The sequence below is a fragment of the Ischnura elegans genome, chromosome 5 (genome assembly GCF_921293095.1).
Source record: "Ischnura elegans chromosome 5, ioIscEleg1.1, whole genome shotgun sequence".
In the NCBI taxonomy this organism is placed as follows: Eukaryota; Metazoa; Arthropoda; class Insecta; order Odonata; family Coenagrionidae; genus Ischnura; species Ischnura elegans.
The window spans coordinates 105,663,933-105,685,193 of NC_060250.1; the positions used below are offsets into that span (position 1 = coordinate 105,663,933).

Sequence of the window (21,261 nt, forward strand, 5' to 3'; positions counted from 1 at the left end):
TCGGTTCAGTGTGAAATTGGACTTCCATAGAGTAACACGGCCTTGAAGATGGCAGACAAGCCGTCTCTCGAAACGTCGGCTTACATGAAAGAATTAACCTGGCTGAGAAACCGAGAAAAATTCATTAATAGTATTCACCCGGAGTAATTAAAATCGTTTATCTTAGAACTCTAGTTGAATGACCTGGGAGTTCGTTACCTTGAAGTCATAGAATTTTCATCGCTAGGAAAGCTAACGTCTGCCTCGATATACTGCAGAACAATAGTCGTTATGACTTAAACAATTAAAAGAAGAAGACAAGAAGACAGCGCTCAATGCTCTATTCCTGATAATGAACTTCTGAGCTCCCATATTAGAGCGATAGTTGGATGGATTCACAGATGCTTGGATTTCTCATTCTATCAAAGCACACTTGACATTGAGCGACGCTAGGTAGATACTGTTACACATGAAGCGTATGCGTCAATAAAACTGCTCTGACCTCGTCCCATATGTCAAGCTTGGCCTTCGAGGCGTCGCGTCGTCTTAAACTATCTCTTCCTCTCTCTCATAGTGATTTCCTTCCGTCTAATGATCACAAAACATGAAAGTGGATCAGTGTTAAGGCAAGTCGGGTGAGACAATAGTTATTGCATATCCTTCCGGTTTTGCATCGTGCCGTAAGGTATTGCTCACTTCCTGACTCGGCCTCCTTGCATAGAGCGATGTCCTCGAGAGGCAGAAAGCATGATCTCATCGAGAGCGACTTCAGCTGCTTACCATCAATCCCGCTTCCTCTATCTTCCGTGAAAGTTTGTGAACAAAATAAAATTTTCGGAATGCCAACCGGTCCAGAGTTTTGCTGCCGGACCGGGTGACTATCAAAACAAACCTGAACTCCTAAAATTATTTCCTTAGGACGTGTATTTAAAACTTCCGTATAAGCTCTACGTAAAATAATTTTTAAGATTAATCATATGAGCATAAAGCTTATAATAACTGTATAAACAATATCTGAACCCAATAATTCATTCATCATTGACTGAAAGTGAATTATTTCAACGTTATAAGAGACCAAGGTTATGATGGGGTCCATAGCCATATTTCCATAACACCAGATGATATTACACCGTAGAGCTGCGTAGAGCAAGAAATAAGCTGCTAAGCAATTTTATCATCATATAGTATTAAAAATGTTTTCTGATTAAAGACTATTAAATAATCTCTGGAATACTTCAAATACCTAAGAAAAGTATTTCATCACATGCTCGTTTTGCAACAAATTGTTAAATATTGCCTAAGAAATGGTGCAAGATGTATTGATATGAAATATGTTTCTCACAGACCTTCATAAAAGTAACGAAAGAGAGAGTGATGCTTTGAATAGTGTTTTAGCATTACATAATAAACTCGACCTCTCGACTTGGTGATTATTATCACGGAACTTTGACTCCAAAGCAATTCAATTTAGAAATTTCAAACATTTCCGTATTGGACACTAATTTAATCTAAGAGTAGGCTTTATTTCTTGCCGCATTCCCTTCTCAAGCTACTCTTACCTGTTCGATTTATCCTGTAATTTTGACCATTCTTGGCACATGTGAGAAAGGCACAGTACGCTAATGAAAATAGGATAAGGAAGCCACCCTTGCTTTCACGATACGCCCAACTGAACGTCATAATGAGCCCCTCACGTTGGCCGTAATATGCAATTTACTCTCGACTCAAAAAACCCGATTAACGGTCATTCCTCGTACGTCTTTAAGACCATTATGGAAGAGATTCTGTGCGGGTTTAAAAGATAGATCCAAAAGTTTACTCAAGGATGGTATATTGCCATTAAAATTACCTGTTCCATCCTGTTTAATGTATCTGATTCCCCTTAACGATGCCTAATGGCATATGACGTGGGTTTCTATGAAATGGCCGAGGGCAGTAAACGAGTGGAGGATTTGGAAGTCGGACGAATTATGGTTTCGCTTGAGCAATAGTGTTGATAGAGGGGGTATTCACCGTTCTTCTATCTCTTAATCCTGTATTCGCTTGTTAGAAAAACTAAAGCAAATGAGAGTACGATCAAAGTCCTAGATAGTGGACTAAAGGCAGCTTGATTCCTGGAAACACTGATAATTTATTAGTTATTTAGGGTGTGGAATTTGTTCTCGGAAAGGATTCTCCCATTTAGAAGGAGATAGGAAGGATTCACTGTCAGCCAATTATGGCAATGCTTAGGCGTCACCTTAGCACCTGTTTTGGATGCGTAAATTTACATTGAGATTGATATTATTCCCTTATTGTTTTGTTAAAAAAATCACATCTTGTTCTGTGTGAGTATTCAAAACAACTACATAATAATTTGTTTTGGACAACTTCGTCATCCTCGTGAGATATTAAGGGGTTGAGTCTGGCACCCCGCGGAGATGGGGGGTGTCATTCACATTTCAAGGAATCCCTTGTAAGAGTGATTTACAATATTCGCAAATAGCACAGAGGGAAAATGGATAATGAAACAAGGTGATAGATGAAATTCTACGCTAAAATAATAACTCATTATTTTGAAGAAAATAAATGTATTGAAATGAAAGGTGTTGAATTTTTCCATAATAATTTAATGCATACAACGTGTTTCGGCTCTCAGAGCCATCGTCTGGTGTAAGATAGATGATAGAAGATAAGGACAGACGATAGAACTAATATTGGTTAAATAAATTTTACCAATAGTATTTGTACCATGTTAATAAAAACATTTTTTATCCTCTCTAATACTTCCTTACTTCCTAGTGATGCTTTATGAATTTTCATCAATCATATCCTACCTCGTCATTGAATCGTTTTCTTTTTGGACACCCCATTATTTATAATCTCTCGGATGCTACCCTCATGGTGAGGTATATACTTAGCGAAGTTAGCGAACCATCTGTTTTATTTGAGAAATGTTCAGTTGGTGAATCAGAGATGTTATGAAGCTGTATTTTACGCATTTGTATATCGTAAGCCCTTACAGCTTCAAATGCCTGGCATCTTTTTCAGTCCGTGGTTATACATACACCCGAAAATCTTGAAAAGCATTGTTGTGTAGCTTATGTGAGTCAAAGTTACAGAGCCATCAACGGATTATCAGTTTCAATGTAGAAACGAAACTATTTAATGTTTATTAGATAATATCGGTGATTTTAGGTAGTACCTGTACATTTTGAATTTGTGGAATCCCTTTTTTTATTGTTCAGTTCTTATTGAATTGTATCCTGACTCGTGAAACCAGCCTTCCTGAAAATAAAACACTGAATCACTCAAATTCTTGGGAGTGAAAATAATTATCATTTCGGTAGCCAAAATATTCTGTAAGAATGGTTTCCTTTGTGCAAAATTTTGTTTTTCTTTGACGCCTGTTTCGTATTTTGTCATAATCATAAATCCTCTTGCCGCGGATAACACTCTGGTTCTATTAACTCATCATTTAGCGATGCGTTAACCATAGTCCAATACATTTATATAGCGAACTCTCGGCCAAATAATTGAGGAAATGATAATGGTTGACGTGTATTCATCTAACCTTGAGAAGTATCTTTCGCTATCCCAGGATAAGGAATTTTTCGTCGTTGTTTAAAGTGGTAGTCGTATAAGAGATAATTTCGGTTTGAACGTTCAATTAATGTTATGATCCTTATTTTTACTGCCTCAAGATAGTGATACGTTTATACTGGTAATTGTGCCATGAAAAGTAAAGATTAATTTGTCAATTTACCTACGCGATATGCCATTTGGTGGTCATCATATGTCCTCGGAATTCGATCACCCAAGGTTTATTAACTCCAGATAAACTCACGACAGTCAGCTTTATAGATACAATTCTTCTCGCATCAATTCTTGGAATAATGTCACCGTGTCTACTCTACAAAATAAGGAAATGCTGTGAAGTGTTGGATGTGATCGTATTGCTTAGCTACACGAATAACCTCAATGTTATCAGAAGTTTCCGCGGCGGTAATCCTCCAACGATTCAGAGCAGAAGGGCGTCAATCGCCATCAAGTGAATATTAACTCACGGAAATCGCTTGCGGAGGAGGGCGTTGAGTCACTTTTTAACAACCCACATTGAACCTTCACGATTCCTCGGTTTTCCTTTTATCCAGACGGCAGCGGCGGTGCAGTAAAATGTCCGTGGAAGGTCACGGGCCGAGGGACAACGCCCACCGCGTTGATCTGCCGCCTCGTCGTGCGTCAACCTACATCCGCAAATATACCGCACTTCCTCCATTTGCTGAGCTTGGGCGTAATCTTCCGCACGTCTCCTGGGAGAGAGATTCTTCATCAGATTGATCGGAAATATGCGTATCTTAATTATTAATAAATTATTATATTCAAGTCAATGACAGTTTGCATGGGGCTTAATAATATTATAAGTTTTATAATAAATTAAAATTATAAAATAAAATAATAATAGCAATAATAATGATTTAAAAATTCTATATTTAAGTAAATGATAGATAAAATGAGGCTGAATAATATTAATAATTATATAATGAATTAAAATTACAAATAAAAATAATGATTTCTATATTTTCCTACTTACATCATTTATAGAAAAAGTGAAGCTGAATAGTACTAATAATTATATAGTAATTTTAAGTTATACATTAAATAATAATCATGATTTATAAATTTTTGTATTTAAGTAAATTATGGATACCATGAGGCAAATAAATCTTAATAACTATAAAATAAATTTAAATTATAAGTTACAATAAATAAAATTATAAATTAAAATAATGAAAATAAATTATAATTTTTTTATATTTAAGTAAATAATAGCATGTAAGTAATAGCATGAGGCAAATATACTGCAGTTCATCCATCTACTGAACTTGGGCGTTAGACATTCGTAGTCTTTCGTTGCTTTCTTACACATGTCTGCTGTGGGAGTGATTTTGCATTATCTATTGATCGAAAATATACGCAGCACGATGATTTGTAAATGTTTATATTTAAGTAAATGATAGATAACATGAAACTGATAAGGTGAAGTATAATGTATGTTACATATGCATCCTTCAAATTTTTAGCGAACTTCACATTTCCAAATATATATTCGCATTTGATTTATTTTCGACCGTGTTTTAAATATCGTCTTGGCTGGATTGTACGTGTAGGATATTTCGGAGATATGCGCTATGACCTACGGTACACCTATAGCGAGAACGCCATACCAATATTTATATAATTACCGCCATAAAGAGGAATAGCCAGTCGTTTTGAAGTAAAATCTTCCTGTTAATCGTAATTTTGAGGCGCAACTTCTTTCTTATAAAAAATTATTTTTAATGTGGTAGTAGAATAGAGATTCATACAAAAAGAGATTTAGCTCAATAAATTAAGTACAGGGGTTTGCTTAACTTTTTATGTTAAAGCATCTTTATAACTTTTGTGCAGCTCTTTACATTAAATTATCTCGCTTATTTTATAGAGCCCTTTGCATGAATGAATACAGATCATCGCTAAAATTGTTAATTGTATTCTGTAACTATGAAACAGAAGAGCTGAATTCCTCTTCTAGCTCAGCGTGTGTCCACTAGGTCTCATGGTTATTAGCCAATTGTCACACTAATTATGTACTGATGTATTGGATATTCAGTTTTTTATCACAGCATATAAATTTTAATAAGTAGATAATTGCCTTTTATTCCCCTATAGATGACAGAACAATTACGTCATAACCACCTTAATATCTAAGCATTACGCTAATTGAATATGTCCAAGGAGAATTAATGATAATTCAGTTACGTTTTAACGACTTATAATAATGTCCCATATATTTGTATTCCAACTTTTCACCCCTCAGTTTTTCCCTCACATTACTCATGTTCTTTCGCCTTCTGCTTCTCACTCATGCCACACGCTTCTCCGGGTAACATGTAAGTGTAGATGAAAGGAAAGGACGAGGTCGGTGTCCCCACCCACGCTCCGGTCGACCTTCGCTCGCGCTCGGTGTGGGTGGGTAGAGTAATTTTTTTCACTGTTTTTTTTTCAAATTTCGACCCCTCTCTGGATTGACGAGGTCGATCATTCCTCCCGCAGTTCAACCCTTTTTCCTCTCGCTCATGCTCTTGGGAGGTCAGCAATTTCCGTTCCGCTTCGCCCTTCCTTCTTCATGGATGAAAAAAAGAAATTGCACGGAAAAAATTTGACGGAGAGCAGAAATATGTTTCCGCGGCTGACGCCTCCCGGCGGCCCCTTGGGATTAATGTGGTCACGCTCCCCTCTTTTTATTTTTGCCTGCAGACGCCAAGGCTGTGTCCGGTTGGAGGGGTCTTTCCCCGCTGCTGCCTTTGGCTTCGGCCATAGAATCTATCGGATATATATTCTTAAAGACCTTACTTTCTCATTCTTTGCCCTTTTATCACCCCGTTGGAGAGCGCCTTCAAAAGTCCATTTGGTCGTGTTACAGGCATTACGAGGGCAATGGATATATTATGCTCATGGTTTTGCTGGGGGACGATGCTTTACCTTACGCTGAAATACGCGTCCTAGTCCATTAACTCTCAAGATCATATTTTACTCTCTAATATTTTGAGCGGAAGGAATTGGTATATAGATTGATTGAGTAAAAGCATTTATTAAATGTCTCGCTGAGGTTAATTTCTCAAGGTCTGAAGATTCTGTTATTAAAAGATAACATCTTCAGACCTTGAGAATTTTAAACCAATTTAGAGATTTTGAGGCCCAACTTAGAGATTTTGGGGCCCCAAGAGGCCCAATTTAGAGATTGACTTCATTTCTACGATTAACGATTAAATTTACAGAGATAACCATGCATTTCTTCTATTCCCCAAATATATGCATTGCAGTGACTGGGTAGTGATTTAATATGACTTTCTTTGCTACTGGTCAACTGGGAATTTTTGTCCTTTATTCACTTCCATTTTTTTATTGGAAATCGTCAAAACTATTTTACCTTGTAATATTCGTCTTTTGTGATTTTGGCATTTTCAGTAGCAATCAATATTAATTTTACGCTTGACTGAAAACTCAAATTTGAGATTTCTTTTGGCTAAGGAGTTTTCTTTTAACCAATAAACGAGGTTAGTATCTTGCTTAAAATATTTATTCATTATAATCGCTATTGATACACGTAGTGATAAAAATATGGCATCAGGCCTCTAAAGATGAAGATGATTAAATTAATTTACGCTAAATTGTCTGATGATTTTTTACACACGCAATCTTAAAGTATTTCAGAGAAGTCGCTAGACCTCAGGTATAAGCGCGGTAAGGAAATGCTGCCAAACTTATCTATCATTATTTTCTTGTAACATTATGCCTGTGCAAAAGAAATTCCTTTGGAATGCAACCCAATTGCGAAGAAATATAATACAAAAACGAAAATCTAAAGCTTGATTAATAGTTTCTGCTCAGTCATAAATTACCCGGAATCATAAGGAGATCACACAAACCAAGCGGTTCGAGGATTTATGCATGAATTACCAGAAATCCTATTAATCAGCCGTCCTTGGTCAATTCTTGAGTTTGCTGAGCTTGTCATGTGCGCCTGTTACATCGCGAAGTCCTTCATGCAAAGGGCCTTCATGCGGACATCCTAACCTTGTATTTTTTAAATGATCTGTATACCTATGTGAGTCATTTCTCTTTGTGTTTAAGATCATTTCCTAGAGGCATGTAATATTGTCTCTATTACCTGAAAGTACCTAAACCTAATGAACGACGGTATCTAACAGACACCGACGTGCCTAATAAATTTAGTAACGTATGACAAAAATGAATTTCTGCGTCAAGAAAGTCTTTGTTGTAACGTAATTGGACTTCATTTTTTAGAAATATTAACACTTAATGTATAAAATACTCCAGTATTACTTCATAAATTACCAGCCGCATTTAACCATTTTTAATCGATAATTTCGTTTTAAGTGCCCGGTTCCTTTTTAAAATGGTTGGCGCGTCTATTCCCTCTAATGCATGGAGTAAGTTTTCTTCTATTAGTGATAGCAACAGCTTGTGTGAGCAAGTACCTGGGTATTTAGGGCAGTGTAGGTCACATTTGATCCTTAAGAAAGCCCATCGTTTTACATTCAGTATTCCGCTTTACTCAATCATCACCATATATGAAACACACAAATCTAAACGAATCAGTAAAATCTATACTTTAGTGCAAAACTTAGGTGAAACCTGTATTTTCATTTTTGAGATATAAATAAAAGTATCCCATGAATATGCTTATTCCTCTTCCGAGAGCCAATTGTCTCCATTAGGTCATTCTGAAAAAAGAACTATGGTCTAGCCTGCGTTTATGCATAAGGTTTAGCATTATTATCAGTTACATTGAGGATTATAGGCCATGTATGCTGGGACAATGGAAGATGCGTCCGTTGACCAAATACCGGATACGAGTGTTAGCACACCATGAGGAATGATTCTTAAGTTATTCCCATCACAGGCTGGCGAAAAATAAATGCATAAAAGCTGTTCGATCACCTGCTCTTCTTTCCCCAAGTGCTTATCCGCACATGGCGGTTTTATTGCGTGGTACTAGTTCCCGGATGCCGCCGTTCACCGCTTGGGCCCTACCCGGATTCGAGCCCTTTCGATGTCCTTGCGGTCGCCCGCATAGCCACCGCTTGCCCCCGTGCACGATGAAGCATCACGCACCGCTCCCCGTGCATCATCGCCACGACAGCCGCACGTACGGTCGTGCGTGACACCTAGACGCGCACGAACCAAGCTATAACTCCAAGAGTTGTTATAGGAACTATCATCATCACGAAATTACCAGAGCTCTATGATATGAAAATTTTCCGTCAACCCCATGCCTATACCCGAAAATCAGGACATCACTTACATTTGGCAAAATAATGCATATACGATGCGTATCTGACTATCTTTTCGTTCTATTGCGGCTGTCGGTGCTCCATACGTGCGCACTAGTTTTCTTTCTTCGTCGGCTTCAATCAATTCCATTTAGGTGTGATGTATTTTCGCGTCCGTGTGCATTTGAATAGTGCACTGAGAGTCGCAAGTGTACGAACACAGATGGAAGGAACATATACTTCGAAAGCCAAATGTAAGAATTCCAAAAACAAGCAATGGAATATCTACCAATTGGCAAGAGAAGTGTTGGAAAACCAAGAAAAAGATGGTGATGTGGAGCCGGAACAGGCCTAGAAAGCCTAATCATGGAAGGCAGTAGCGCAACGAGGGGGTTTTGGGGGATGAAACCCCCCCCCCCCCAGAGCTCAGACAATTTTTAAAGTTTAATCTATTTTCTTTCATTGGATTAATATTACTTATATAATAGTGTAGGGATCAATAAAATATCCCTCAGAAGGCCGTAAAACTCACCATTTTGAACCATTTATCTTAATTTTTTTCTGGCGGAGGGCCCTCGCACCTCCCAGGTACGCCACACCCCCAGACCCCCAGTTGTAGTTGCGCCTGAAAACTCCATAGCCTTAATTCCTAGCTGCACCCCTGATGGAAGGAGGAAGAAAAAATGCATTTGAAATGTCCTCCGAGCCCTCCGACTAGGATTAATTTTTTTCGATTTTAAAACTCGGGGAACATGAAGCTGGCGAAAATAAATCGTCTAATTTACTAAGTTTACAGTAATAATTCTACGAGTGATGGAATGGTGAAAATCTGGGTAAAACTGTTAACGACGAAAGTCCACGATGAGGCATGGAGTTGTCGGCCTTCAGTTTCCACCGATAATCTTGTAAGGAGAGTCGACGAAAAAATTCGCATGAACAGACGTTTCACAATGACAGCGCTTTCGGACAAAGTTTCCGAAATTTCAAGATCTCTTTTGCATGACATCATCTTAGAATGTCAAGGCTATTGTTAGTTTTGGTCCCGATGGGTTCCCAAAATGCCTCCTGATGTCGACAAATCCAAATCTCTCTAAACCTTAATCAGCAATTCAGTGAGGAACAGTTCAATCAACCAACGTATAGTCTAGACATGGCACCGTCTGTAACCATTTTCTTACCCTTTAAGCATGAGGAAGAAGTGCAATATTTCCACTGAGTTTTATTATAACACTTCTTGTCTTATGACAATCAATAAAACTCAGTGGACATATTGCAATGTCTTATTTTACTTATATTAATAACTTCCACCATATCGTGACCAACATCATACAAGATGAGGAAGAATGTTAACGTTTTCAAAATGACAACGACGTGTCACATTTTGTGCTGCAACGGCTGTCATCATTGGTGGTGTCGTTCTTATGTAGCGAAACTGAATTTGCTCTTCCGAAATGATTTTAATCACTCTTCTGTTTGAGAATGGAACATGGATGTTATGCTTATATTTTATAGTGCTTGTTCGTGCACTACCATGCTTCTCTCATAAATAAAGCAGTCCATTAACCAAAAAGGAATTAGAGATATTTCAACGAATTAAGGTTAGCAGTTACGTTTCAAAAACTACTTTCCCTCCCCCCCTCAGATGCTCACAGTCGCGGTTACCCCTCTAAAATCGGAAAGTACGGCTATTTACTGTTTTTATTTGATAAACGTTTTAGGATCACTGGTCCTCATACAAATTCAGGGTGCCTCATATGCTCCCAACTACTAATCCTTTTCGTGAATTTAGCATTACTCACTGGTTTGCATGATTATTAATAATTCTTAACTGCATTTTGAAAGAAATAAATCACTGGGTTGGAAGCAGTATGATGGAATAAAGCTATCGCAGCTCATGAGCCAACCTTTTTTCTCCGATCGTGTTATTTATTTATTATGTTTAATGTTCGCCCAACATAATGGTACATAATTATAGGGCGAACAATACAAGAATATAACTACAAAAAATTGAAAATAAATTGGTCACAGCCACAAAATAGTAACAATCATGATAAAAAATGCTGAAAAATATTAACTAAATACTATCACAGTCGCGAAACAAATTCTGAACATCTTTTACAAAGCAGTATTTCTTTTCATAATAATAGAATAATAAGAATAATTTCATTATTAATCGATCCAGAGAAAACGTGTTTACTCAATTTCGAGACGCTTTAGAAAGTTATCAGGACTCTTTGGTCTCAAATCTGTATGTAGTCGAAGCAATGATTTGCGTGTTCAAGGTCACTTCAAATTTCGCACTTGCCTGTTGCGTGGTGTGAAGGCATAAATGATTATACCCAGGCCCTCTATGGAGCAATAATATATCCCCTGCCAATTGCGCGATCTTCGGAGACGATATGTACTCGCACTTTGATGCGATCGCCTGCGTTACTTTTATACAGGTGAACGATAATTTCTTCACTTTCACTGCGGTGACAATCACTAAGCAGATATAGCCCCCAGAAAAAGTTCATATGAAATGAAAATCGAACCATCAAACTCAACGAAGTAGTCAAAGGTAAAGGCCTTAAGGTCTATTCCCTGTACAGATGGCGTTCCTATCGCAGCTGATCAAATACATCTACATCTACACAATACCCCGCAAGCCGCCTAAAAGGCGTGTGGCAGGGAGTGTTAAGACACCAGCCGTTTACAGCTAAAAAAAATGAAGTACTTTAAAGAAGTTGGGACTAGCGTTTATTAAAGTCCTTTATGGTTCGGGGGAAAAACGAATTCCCATATCTATCCGTTCGGCAAAACATCTCTCTTAATTTATCGCTTCTGTCGGACCTGGAAATATAGTGCGGCTCCAATATTATGTTCTCTGTGTCGCTCTTAAAGATATCCATTCTCAATTGTTCAAGCAATCTAAGCTTAGCGCGCAGCCTCCGAGTCGCCAGCGGCACCCAGCCTAATTCGCTTAACATCTGGGTAACACTGTCTGTACGCCCGTAGCAGTTTTTGACGAAACGCGCAGCCTTCCTTTGTATTTTATTCAGTTCGCGGATTAAGTCTTTCTGCACCGGATCCCATACGTTTGCTGCATATTCAAGGTGCGGTCGGACGAGATAGCACCTTTCTTTTACTTTCTCATCCGAAAATCTTCCCACAATACGCTCGACGAATCCTAATTTCTTCAGGGCTATGCCGCAAATATTCTTTGCTCCCTACGTGAGGCTCGAGGTTATCGTAACTCCCTGGTCCTTCACTCCGTCTGTTGCCTTTATGTTAATACCATCCACTGCATAAGCATGGTTTGAGTTGGACGAATTCCGCAAGAAATGTACCGTCATACATTTGCTCAGATTAAGTTCGAGTCCCCACTCTTGGCTTCACAAATGAACGTTGTTTAAGTCCAATGATAGAATTTCATAGTCAGAGTGATCACTAATTTTGCGATAGATGACAGCGTCGTCAGCAAATAAACGTATTTTACTGCTAATTCGGGAGCAGAGATCATAAATGTATATAATGAACAACAAGGGGCCGCATACGATTCCTTGTGGAAAAAGCTGTAAAAATAGAGTAATATTAGTCTGCTATAGGGTGCAATAAGTGTCTCTTTTTTTCTCGGAGCATGTTAGCATAACTCCCAAACGTTTTCAATTCTGGATTGACTATCTGTACCCTAAAAAGACTCGATTCCATAACCTTCAGAAAGGCAGTAGGGGGCTTATCTCAACCACTCATCACCGAAGCCAGCAATTCCTTTTCAGAATGCGCTCCATAAACAATTGACTTTTTACAATGTCAGGCGCACAAGTGCAAGTATATAAGCAGTAAGCACTAAAGGAAGATCTTGTCCCAAAAAATCGTTTCACATGATTGTCATTCGAGCCGGGTCCCTCGATTTCGCATTAGGACGGTAGATTTTTTGCGCCAATTACCTACCGTTGGTGTCTATAATTTCCGCTATGTATAAATGATTGAAATAGCAATAGGTATTATTTTGAAACTAGGTGATCGTGTTGTTATGGTAGCTAGAATGCTAGAGCTTCAACTCGGGGACACTGGTTCAAATCCCAGATTAGATGGAGATTTTTCGAGAGATTCCTAGTCCCGTGTCCTATTCCTCCTTGAGTCCCATGCGGAGAGCATTTCAAGTGCATTTTTCCCTTAGTAAGGTGGGAAGTTAAGCCATTGTGCCCTCTTCGCCTTTCGTTGAGAGCAGGCGAAAGCTGACACCGAGTTATTCTGAACACTTCCTCGCACAAATTCTGGCAATCCCCTTAAGTATGTATACCACTGATATTTTCTTTTTTGTGATGTCAACTTTACCCACGGGGTTGCAAGCTTATTAATAATTCGGAACCTGAATGTTTAAAAAAAAATCACTGGGATAGAAAGAGAACGGCGGAATAAATTTATCCCAGCTAATGCACATACGACGTAAGACTGGTCACCTCCAAATACCTACCTTCCTCAAACGTTTCGCCAGGCCTGAAGATTTAGTGAAGAAAATACACAGCGGAGTCTGATGGAAATTCTATTTTGCTCCCTCTCTCTGATGGCCCAATATTATTCTCGACTCAACTCAAGACTCAACGCCCTAACGGCGATGGTATAGTGAGGCATTGAAATGTTGGATCCCATAGAACAGCTCATCTGGTGAGGATTCCGCGAAACATTCCTACTCATAGTTCGCCAGGAAAGTACCAAGTCTTAAGGCTATTTTACACGGGGCACGGAACTGCGCAGGTTAGAACTGCATTTATTTCTAAAATGGCGTGGAATTGCGCGAATTCACGTACGAAATTAGAACGGGGCTATTTTACCATCTCACGTCCACGCATTCTCGCATGTGTTCTAGCAATTCACCGCTTTACACGACAATTTTGACTGCGCCTTCGTACACACGTCAGACTGTGCAAGTACGTGCCCTGTGTAAAACGACCTTTATGTTACAATATTATTCCTTCGTTCGCTTGCGCGATCTTGTAAACTCGCATTTCCCAGAAGCGCTCCTCCGATACAAAGCCACACATCCTCCTCGCTTATTGCTCATTCCTCCGCGTTCTCTTCCCCCTACTACCACCCACCCCGCCTTTCCCCATCCCGAGTCTTCTTAGCGGCTGCGAGCGCTACCGGAACCTAACCCTGGGCACAAGGACGATTCCGCCGTCTCTCCCCTTGAGAGGTAGGGGGCGCTGTTTAGAGCGAGAGTGAGAGTGAGGGGAGGGGTGGATGAGGGGGTGGGGGAGGGCGTGTTATCGGAAGGGCGCCGGGGAGGGGGGGAGAAGGACATTGAGAATCAAAGAGGGCCCACCTACCTCTGTACTGCTCGTCTCCCTCTCTCGCATATACTATCTCTCACTCAGCTGTTGTCGGAGGGGTGTCCCTGGCGCGGAGGGGCGGAGGGGGAGAGGGAGGGGAGGGAGAGGTTCTTGGGGGGGTAACCCAACTGGGCAGCCAGTAAGCACCTCTCACTCGAACGAACAGCACGCTCTCTGAAAAGCGAGAGTTTTTGAGAGAAGGAAACGGAACCTCTCCCCCCACTCTCCCTCTCGTCATCTCGGGGCGATTTTATTTAACCCGCGACGATCCACCACAAGTGACAGTTATTATTCGGTTCGTGCCCTGACGCGGTCCCTTCCGCATCCACCTTTAACACTCTGTGTCATGTTGCGAGGGACTTGAGTTCGATTTCTTTTTTTTTTTGCGACGGTAGTTCGGGAGTAACGTGGGATAATACCACTCCCGGGTGGGGTTGAATTGATCCCCATCCAAGAGTGTTCCGTTTTTGTTACGGAAGTTCCTCTATTTTTTCTGCGAGAGGAAAAAATTGAGAGGTTTTCTTCAGCACCAAATACTGGGTCAATCTTAGTTTTGGTGATAATTTATTTTTTTATAAAATCTGTGCCGCAAAAAAAACGGCGTGTGAGTTTCGATTCAGTTTTCGCGATCGCTGGTGCCTGGAAGGATTACTACAAAGCACTTCTTCGGAAAGTAGACTCCTTTTGGAATCCCAATTCTGAGAGGGAACGTCGAACGCGGTTGTAGCTCAAAATTTAGACGGCTACGCCCAGTTTTTTTTTCGGCCAATCCAAGTGCTAATTAGTGAGTGTTGTTCTTCTTCGATCGCCTGAAAAATTGGAGTGTGAACGAGGACGTTAAGGAAGAAAAAGTGAATTTTGTCAATTGTTCCCCACTTGAGTGAGCTGGAAGGATAAAGGAGAGGGATTAGAAGGAGATCGAGGCTCGTGAGACGCGGCTGACATAACGCACACACAGGTAAGGACATCTTCTTCTGCTTTCGGGTGCGACTTTGGCACAGTTTCCGCGTTAGCGTCGGCGAGGAATATTAAAAAGGGAAGCTCATATGAGGGTCAATGCAACGGACGCGCCGAGTATAATTGGTTCCCTTTAGAGTGGCGCGACCTTTTTCTTCTGCCGTGCGTCCGTCCACCTCGGCCTCAGAGGGATTGTTTGGTTTCTGTCGTCGGAGCGATGCTGGCGCGCTATTGAATGCAGATTCAACTGCTCAATGACTTTCGTTACCTTGATCTCAGCCGGGAGATGCGCTTCGCATGATTAGTATGTCTACCATAAGCTCTCGAGCCATAGCTCATATGCATAGACCCCACTATATTCACGTAGCTGCGGACAGTGCCGTAGTCCGGGGGTCCGGACCCCACCCCCCCCCCCCCCCGCCGAAATTAAAAACACAATTATTGTCCTTCATAAAAGACAACAAAATATTGAAAAATCAGGAATGTACTAATTGTTTCCTTTACAAATTAAGTTTTTTCGATGATGAAAAGTGGTAAAATTAGTTTAAAACCCATTACTTAGTGCCCAGTTTTTCCAAAATTTTTCCCCCTTTTTTTGGACCCACCCCCTCCCCCCGAACGAAATCCCTGGCTACGACACTGGCTGCAGAATATGCCTGCACGTTTGAGGTGCATTTATTTTCATTAAAACTGCACAGAGTTGGTGGTAATTTGTGTTTAGGTTTGTGTTAGCATAGCAGCCCCATTCTACAATACTCAGCACGAAGTATGACAGAATCTGCCATCTCTTGCGATGCTAGATCGCCTAAATTTGGGCGCATGTCATTCAAATTCAAATGGTGAGGTAAATTGTCAATTTACTGGACTCAGTTATTCGTATTGGAGTGCATTTTGAAAAACTCGTTATGTTTGGCTCACAGTCTTTTTGATGAATTCACAAATTTTTAAGGCCTTTCTCGGGAAGTATGTCCCTATTGGGGTATATTATTGGGGTCGCACTAATTTTTTTCATTCACGTATTTGGATGTTCATGCTCTTTGATCCTATAATTTGACTCTAGAAAATACAAGTATTGTATTTTGAAAGATTCCCCATGCTGGTATATTCGTTTTGAAATATAATAGTCTTTTTCAACTCTGATTGCCTGTTTTGTAACTGGCAGTGTTCCTAATTCATAAATACTCTCTCCTTCCTTTCAGTGCGATATTATCCTTCTTGTGTAGCAGCACTGAAGTACAGGCAATAGTCACTCAGACGACTCATAGACTTACTTTTTAAAAGTTGGAAATTTAGCCACAGCTATTCTCTTCTCCTGAAGTTCAATCAGGGATCTTGCGCTCATAGCACTCAGTCAACACGTCAACAAATGTTCCTCAGCGATTGGTTTGCTCAATATTAGCCTTTTCGAATCGTACGTACTGTTGTATAACTATTTTACAACCAATATTACCAATTATTTGATTTTTTTTTATTTTAAACGAAAGATTCGATAATTTCTGGCTCTAATTCATTGCTACATCAGGCTGGGCAAATGAAATGGTGATGATAACTGACTGGCTACTGATCACAGGCTTATATTTTCCATTCAATCATACAAATAGTCTACGAATGAATAACGATTCCATTGGCGTTTCATTAAAAAAAGTAAGAATTGTAATGTAAAACAGCCTCATAAATCCATGATTGTATTAAAAAGGGTAATATTTACTGTTCAGCGTCTGCTACACATGACAGTTTGACCCACATTTTTTATTTCTCTCAGTTTGCTTAATCGAGAATTTCATATTAAATTCCAATTTAAGGCTCGTTTCTCATTGTTATCCAGTGTCCTGGGAAATCCAGGAAACTATTTCGTGGAGACTTTCATGTCTTAAATTTTGTAATAGGGTTGCGAGGACTATTGTGAGAAGTTTTTCGCGGTGATCAATGCATGAAAGATTGTTGCATCCTCGGTTTTTTGCCCTTTTATTTGAGAAGGTTGAAACATACTTGGATTAGTATGTCTTCATTAACGCTGATTTGTGGAATAATTTCAAAAATCCCATCAACGGTAAAAATTGCTTTGATGGAATTTTAATTTAAATTTCAAGAGGAAACGTTATTTTAATCCTGTTAGCTCATATTACTTACTAATCAAATTAGGTGCCTACTTGGTAAATTCGGCAAAATTGTATCGAAATACATTTTATACGCGAAAAAAACGAAAAATTCATCTCCAATATGGTGCAGATATGGAAATGGGGACCATATGTCAAACACAAGAAAAAAAATGTAACTAATTTAAAGAAATCAGAGCGTTAATAATAACATTCCCTTTTTATCTATATTTTTACATGGAACTTAATTAATGTGGGGGCTATAATATTGATGTTTTGCTGCTGGTATGGTATCCATTTTCCACATTTTGGGAAAAATTATTGTGAAGTACTGTTTAAAGACTAAGGAAACTCGCAGTAGGTATTTTAAACTGAGGTGATATAAATCTCCCAGCTTCTGTTCTTTGCTATTATTTGTTGAATATCATGCAGATTAAAGTATCTAACAGGGATTTAAATTATTTTATGGCCTTCAGTATCCCTGGTATGTCAGTTAATACATATTATTGTAATTCGGTTTTTCCCCTTAATAACCGTCGAATGTCTCCGTTTTTAGCTGTCCACGTTTGGCTGTAAACACTCGTCGGTTTGCGACACACTCTGTTTGTCTCCGTATTTACTTTCCGAAAAGAGTGTCTCGTCGGTGGGGATAGGCTAGCAGCCGATATCTGACCACCTGTCTGTCAATGGCTGGCGTTCCGCCCCTCGGCGAAAACACAAGTGGCGAAAACAAGGTGGCGGCTTACGACTCTCGCGGGGGTGGACAACGGCGAGGGAGTAGGTGGGAGGATTGAATACGTGTCGTTGCGACGCCATGTCAGCCTGAACGGCATTGTCTCTACATGACACTTTATCTTCATTCCACAGTCCTACCCGTCCTCTTCCTTGTACTATTTCTGGTACACCTGATTCTTTCTTCGTAAAAACATGCCACTTGTGGCGGTGGAGGTTTATCGGGTTATGCACTAGGCCAGGTCCTCCATGTCTCATTCCAACGTTTCGACAAGCAACTCGGCTATCGTCTTCAGTGATTCGGGTATCCAATCATTGGATTCATTCGATTCCTTAATCTAAGGATTGGATTCTTGAATGAACGTTGGAAGGAGATATGGAGGGCCAGACCCGGTACATGGCCCGAGAAACCTTCACTGCCATTGTTCACCGGGAAAGAACCAGCCATTAAATGTCACTTGTGAGCTTTTTAACCATCAGTGCTATCATTAGAACTTATATGTACCTCTTTCGTCAATATCCTTCGGCAATATTGAAATAAGCACTTGCAATTTTTCACGATTATAAAATTTATTCGACCTATGTTTCGACGTTACTACATCATATTCAAGGTGATGTTGAGTCCAGGTTACTTCACCTTGAAGATGATTATGTTACATCGAAACCAAGGTCGTATAAATTTTATATTGACGGAAAATTCATATTCAAAATTCAAAAGTGCATATTTCAATAAGGAAAAATTACTCTCCATCATGTTTTCGGAATTAATTCCTTCAGAAATTGGCAGTGCCCCAGTGAATAGGTTGCTGAGCCTCACATCTGGTGGTTTCGGGTTCAAATATGAAGTTAATCCATTGGAAACACCCGTGTAAAAATCTCTAAGAATTAAATTTTTCTGAGAGGGGTTTCTTTCTTTTCTTTCCTCAACATTTGCTCTACTCGTCCTTACCTCCTAATGTCCATGTTTAGATTAGAGAGCAAATATTTTTATTGCACGTTTTACGTTCTCTTTTTCACACTATCAGCAATAGGTAAACTATACCTAGACTGTCGATTGAGTACAAAATAATGTAGTTTTTCTTGTCGCGTGAAACTTGAAATTTCCTAGGAAATTAATGTATATTCTAATTTCAAATATTTATAAACGATTTTGAAGCGACTTTGTAGCACTTCTTCCTCCTTTCGTGCAGATCTGCAGGCATTTGTCTACGTTTGCGATTCAGAGAAAAATATCCTTAGCTAAGGTAGCTCTCACCTGATGATGAAGATGACCATTTTGAGCGTGGGTATGAATACTGCTTTCTGGTTCGCGGTGGCAATTTTATTTTCCAAAATAAATCCTTTTCGTAGAGCCACAAATTTTTTGAGGTTTTTATAATTATAGCCAGCCTCTTATTAATTATTCATCTACATGCTACCCCGCGAGCCGCCTCAATAAGTGAGTGACGGGGAGTGTTAGGATACCCGGATTTAACAGATAAAAAGGAAATCCTCAAACGAAGTTCCTCCTAGAATTTATTAAAGTCCGTTATTGTTTGAGGGAAAAATGAATTCTCATACCTATTCGCTCGGAAAATTATCTCTGTTAATTTATCATTCATGTCAGCCCAGGAAATACGAGGGCCATTTTTTTTTCAAGCTCCAATGGCTAATGAGCAGAAAACGAAGTGATAGATTGAAAATTGTGCGAAAAATCCACAGAGGAAAAATCATTCGCCTTGACCGGGATTCGAACCCGGATCCCTCGATTTCCGGCCGAGTGCTTTAGCCAGTTAAGCTACCGAGGCGGGTGACTCCGTAAAAAGTTATCACCGTGGCTAGTCCCGGTATACTTTCACAGATTGAAAATTATTTCGTAGCTAAATATTGAAAACGCTTATGGTGTACTTTCGACATAACCACCTCGGCAATTGAGGAATTGGTCGTACCTGTGTAAAAGCTTTACTTTACCTTCTTCATAGTATTTTGCCGCCAATGACTTCCAATTAATTTTGTCTTTGCCCTGAAGCTCATCGCCCGTTTGAAAATGCTTCCCTCCTACCCAATATGGAAGTCACGCGGCATTAGGTCGATATTGCACGGCAGGTGATCGAAAATGTCCCATTGAAATTGCTCAAAGAGCAGTTGGGCTGCATCAGCGCTGAGATGACGGGCGTTGTCATGGATCAGAATACTTCCAGAAGTCAGCACGTCTCTTCCTTTTTTTTAATGGGAATGGGCGTAATGTTTCACGCTGAGAAGCTGCATTAACGCAAAAATTCTATTTATCGGCATAAAGGTGAAGACATTTCAATGCTGAAGCCATTCGGCGCGTTTTCTGGCTGTCGCTCCGCAGTGCTCACGTGGCGGGAGAATCAATTGAGGCAGTGTAGTTATGGGAGAAGTAACATAGAGTAAGTATACTCTGTGATAGTATATAAGGGTTTTTTGGCCATGTATTTTTTTCCGTATACTCAGAAAGCCAAACTCATTATAAGTGCCCCTTAATGATAATGCAGATTTCATGGAAACATTTAAAATTCTATTAGTTTTCTGGAAATATTTACGACAACCTCTCCCCCAATAAAGTTCCCTCAATGCAAAAAGCCTCAGATTGTTTGTTTTTAGCTCTATCTCGGTGCTGTCAATATTATATATTAATGAAAAAAATAATTATTGGAAGCTAATCTTTACTTGGTATGAAAACTATTGGATTTGATGAAAGATTGTTAATACTTAATGACTAGAACGTGTGGGGCAGAGGATGCGCAGTCGCCCTATCTGCGTAGTACCCGCCTATCGATTGTATGGTGTTTTAGCCGAGCGATTGAAATTGAAAAAATTACCGCCCTCGCATAATCGGGTTCTAATATGATGTTTTCCGTGTCGATCTTAACACTTTGAGTGCTGGCCGCTAATTTTAAAGCCCTACTGAAAAATCCAGCCATTTTTTACTAAATTCGGAATTTTTTTTAAAAACACTACCATCAAAAATGCGTTTATATCGATGTGTACTTTAATAAAAATGGAATTTGCTCTTTTTTATAAATGAGTTGAATAGCATTTGTTGCTTGGTTTTTAATATATATTTTAATAATGAAAACCTACTGTTTTCGAAAAATAAAAAAAGTTGCAACGAATGATGTACCGCCATAAAATGCATGAAAATTTTTATTACGCTCAATTTGAACCATTTTAACCATGGAAATCATACAAAAGCATTGTTTCAAGCATATCATTCAAAATCCTGGATGACAAAAAGGGTCACTGCACCCTCAACGACAGGTTCTTTCCTCCAAAGAATTTTCACACAACGTAGGCTGAGATAAGGCTGCTGGTAGCTACAGAGGACTCTTCGTCCTCAAGACATATAGTGAACTCTTT

At 39.5% G+C, this 21,261-nt stretch overlaps 1 protein-coding gene across 2 annotated transcripts in view; it reads left to right on the top strand.

The window, feature by feature from the left end:
• The window catches only part of LOC124159383 (dual oxidase maturation factor 1-like), a 324,286-nt gene that overhangs the window by 88,580 nt on the left and 214,445 nt on the right, over positions 1-21,261 (top strand). Inside the window, exon 1 of one of the 2 annotated variants that reach the window (XM_046535157.1) lies at positions 14,268-15,071. The exons of the other annotated variant lie outside the window; for it this stretch is intronic. The gene's annotated coding sequence lies outside the window, so the exon portion shown is untranslated. Of the gene's footprint in view, positions 1-14,267; positions 15,072-21,261 lie in introns of those variants that run through there. 2 annotated transcript variants of the gene reach the window in all.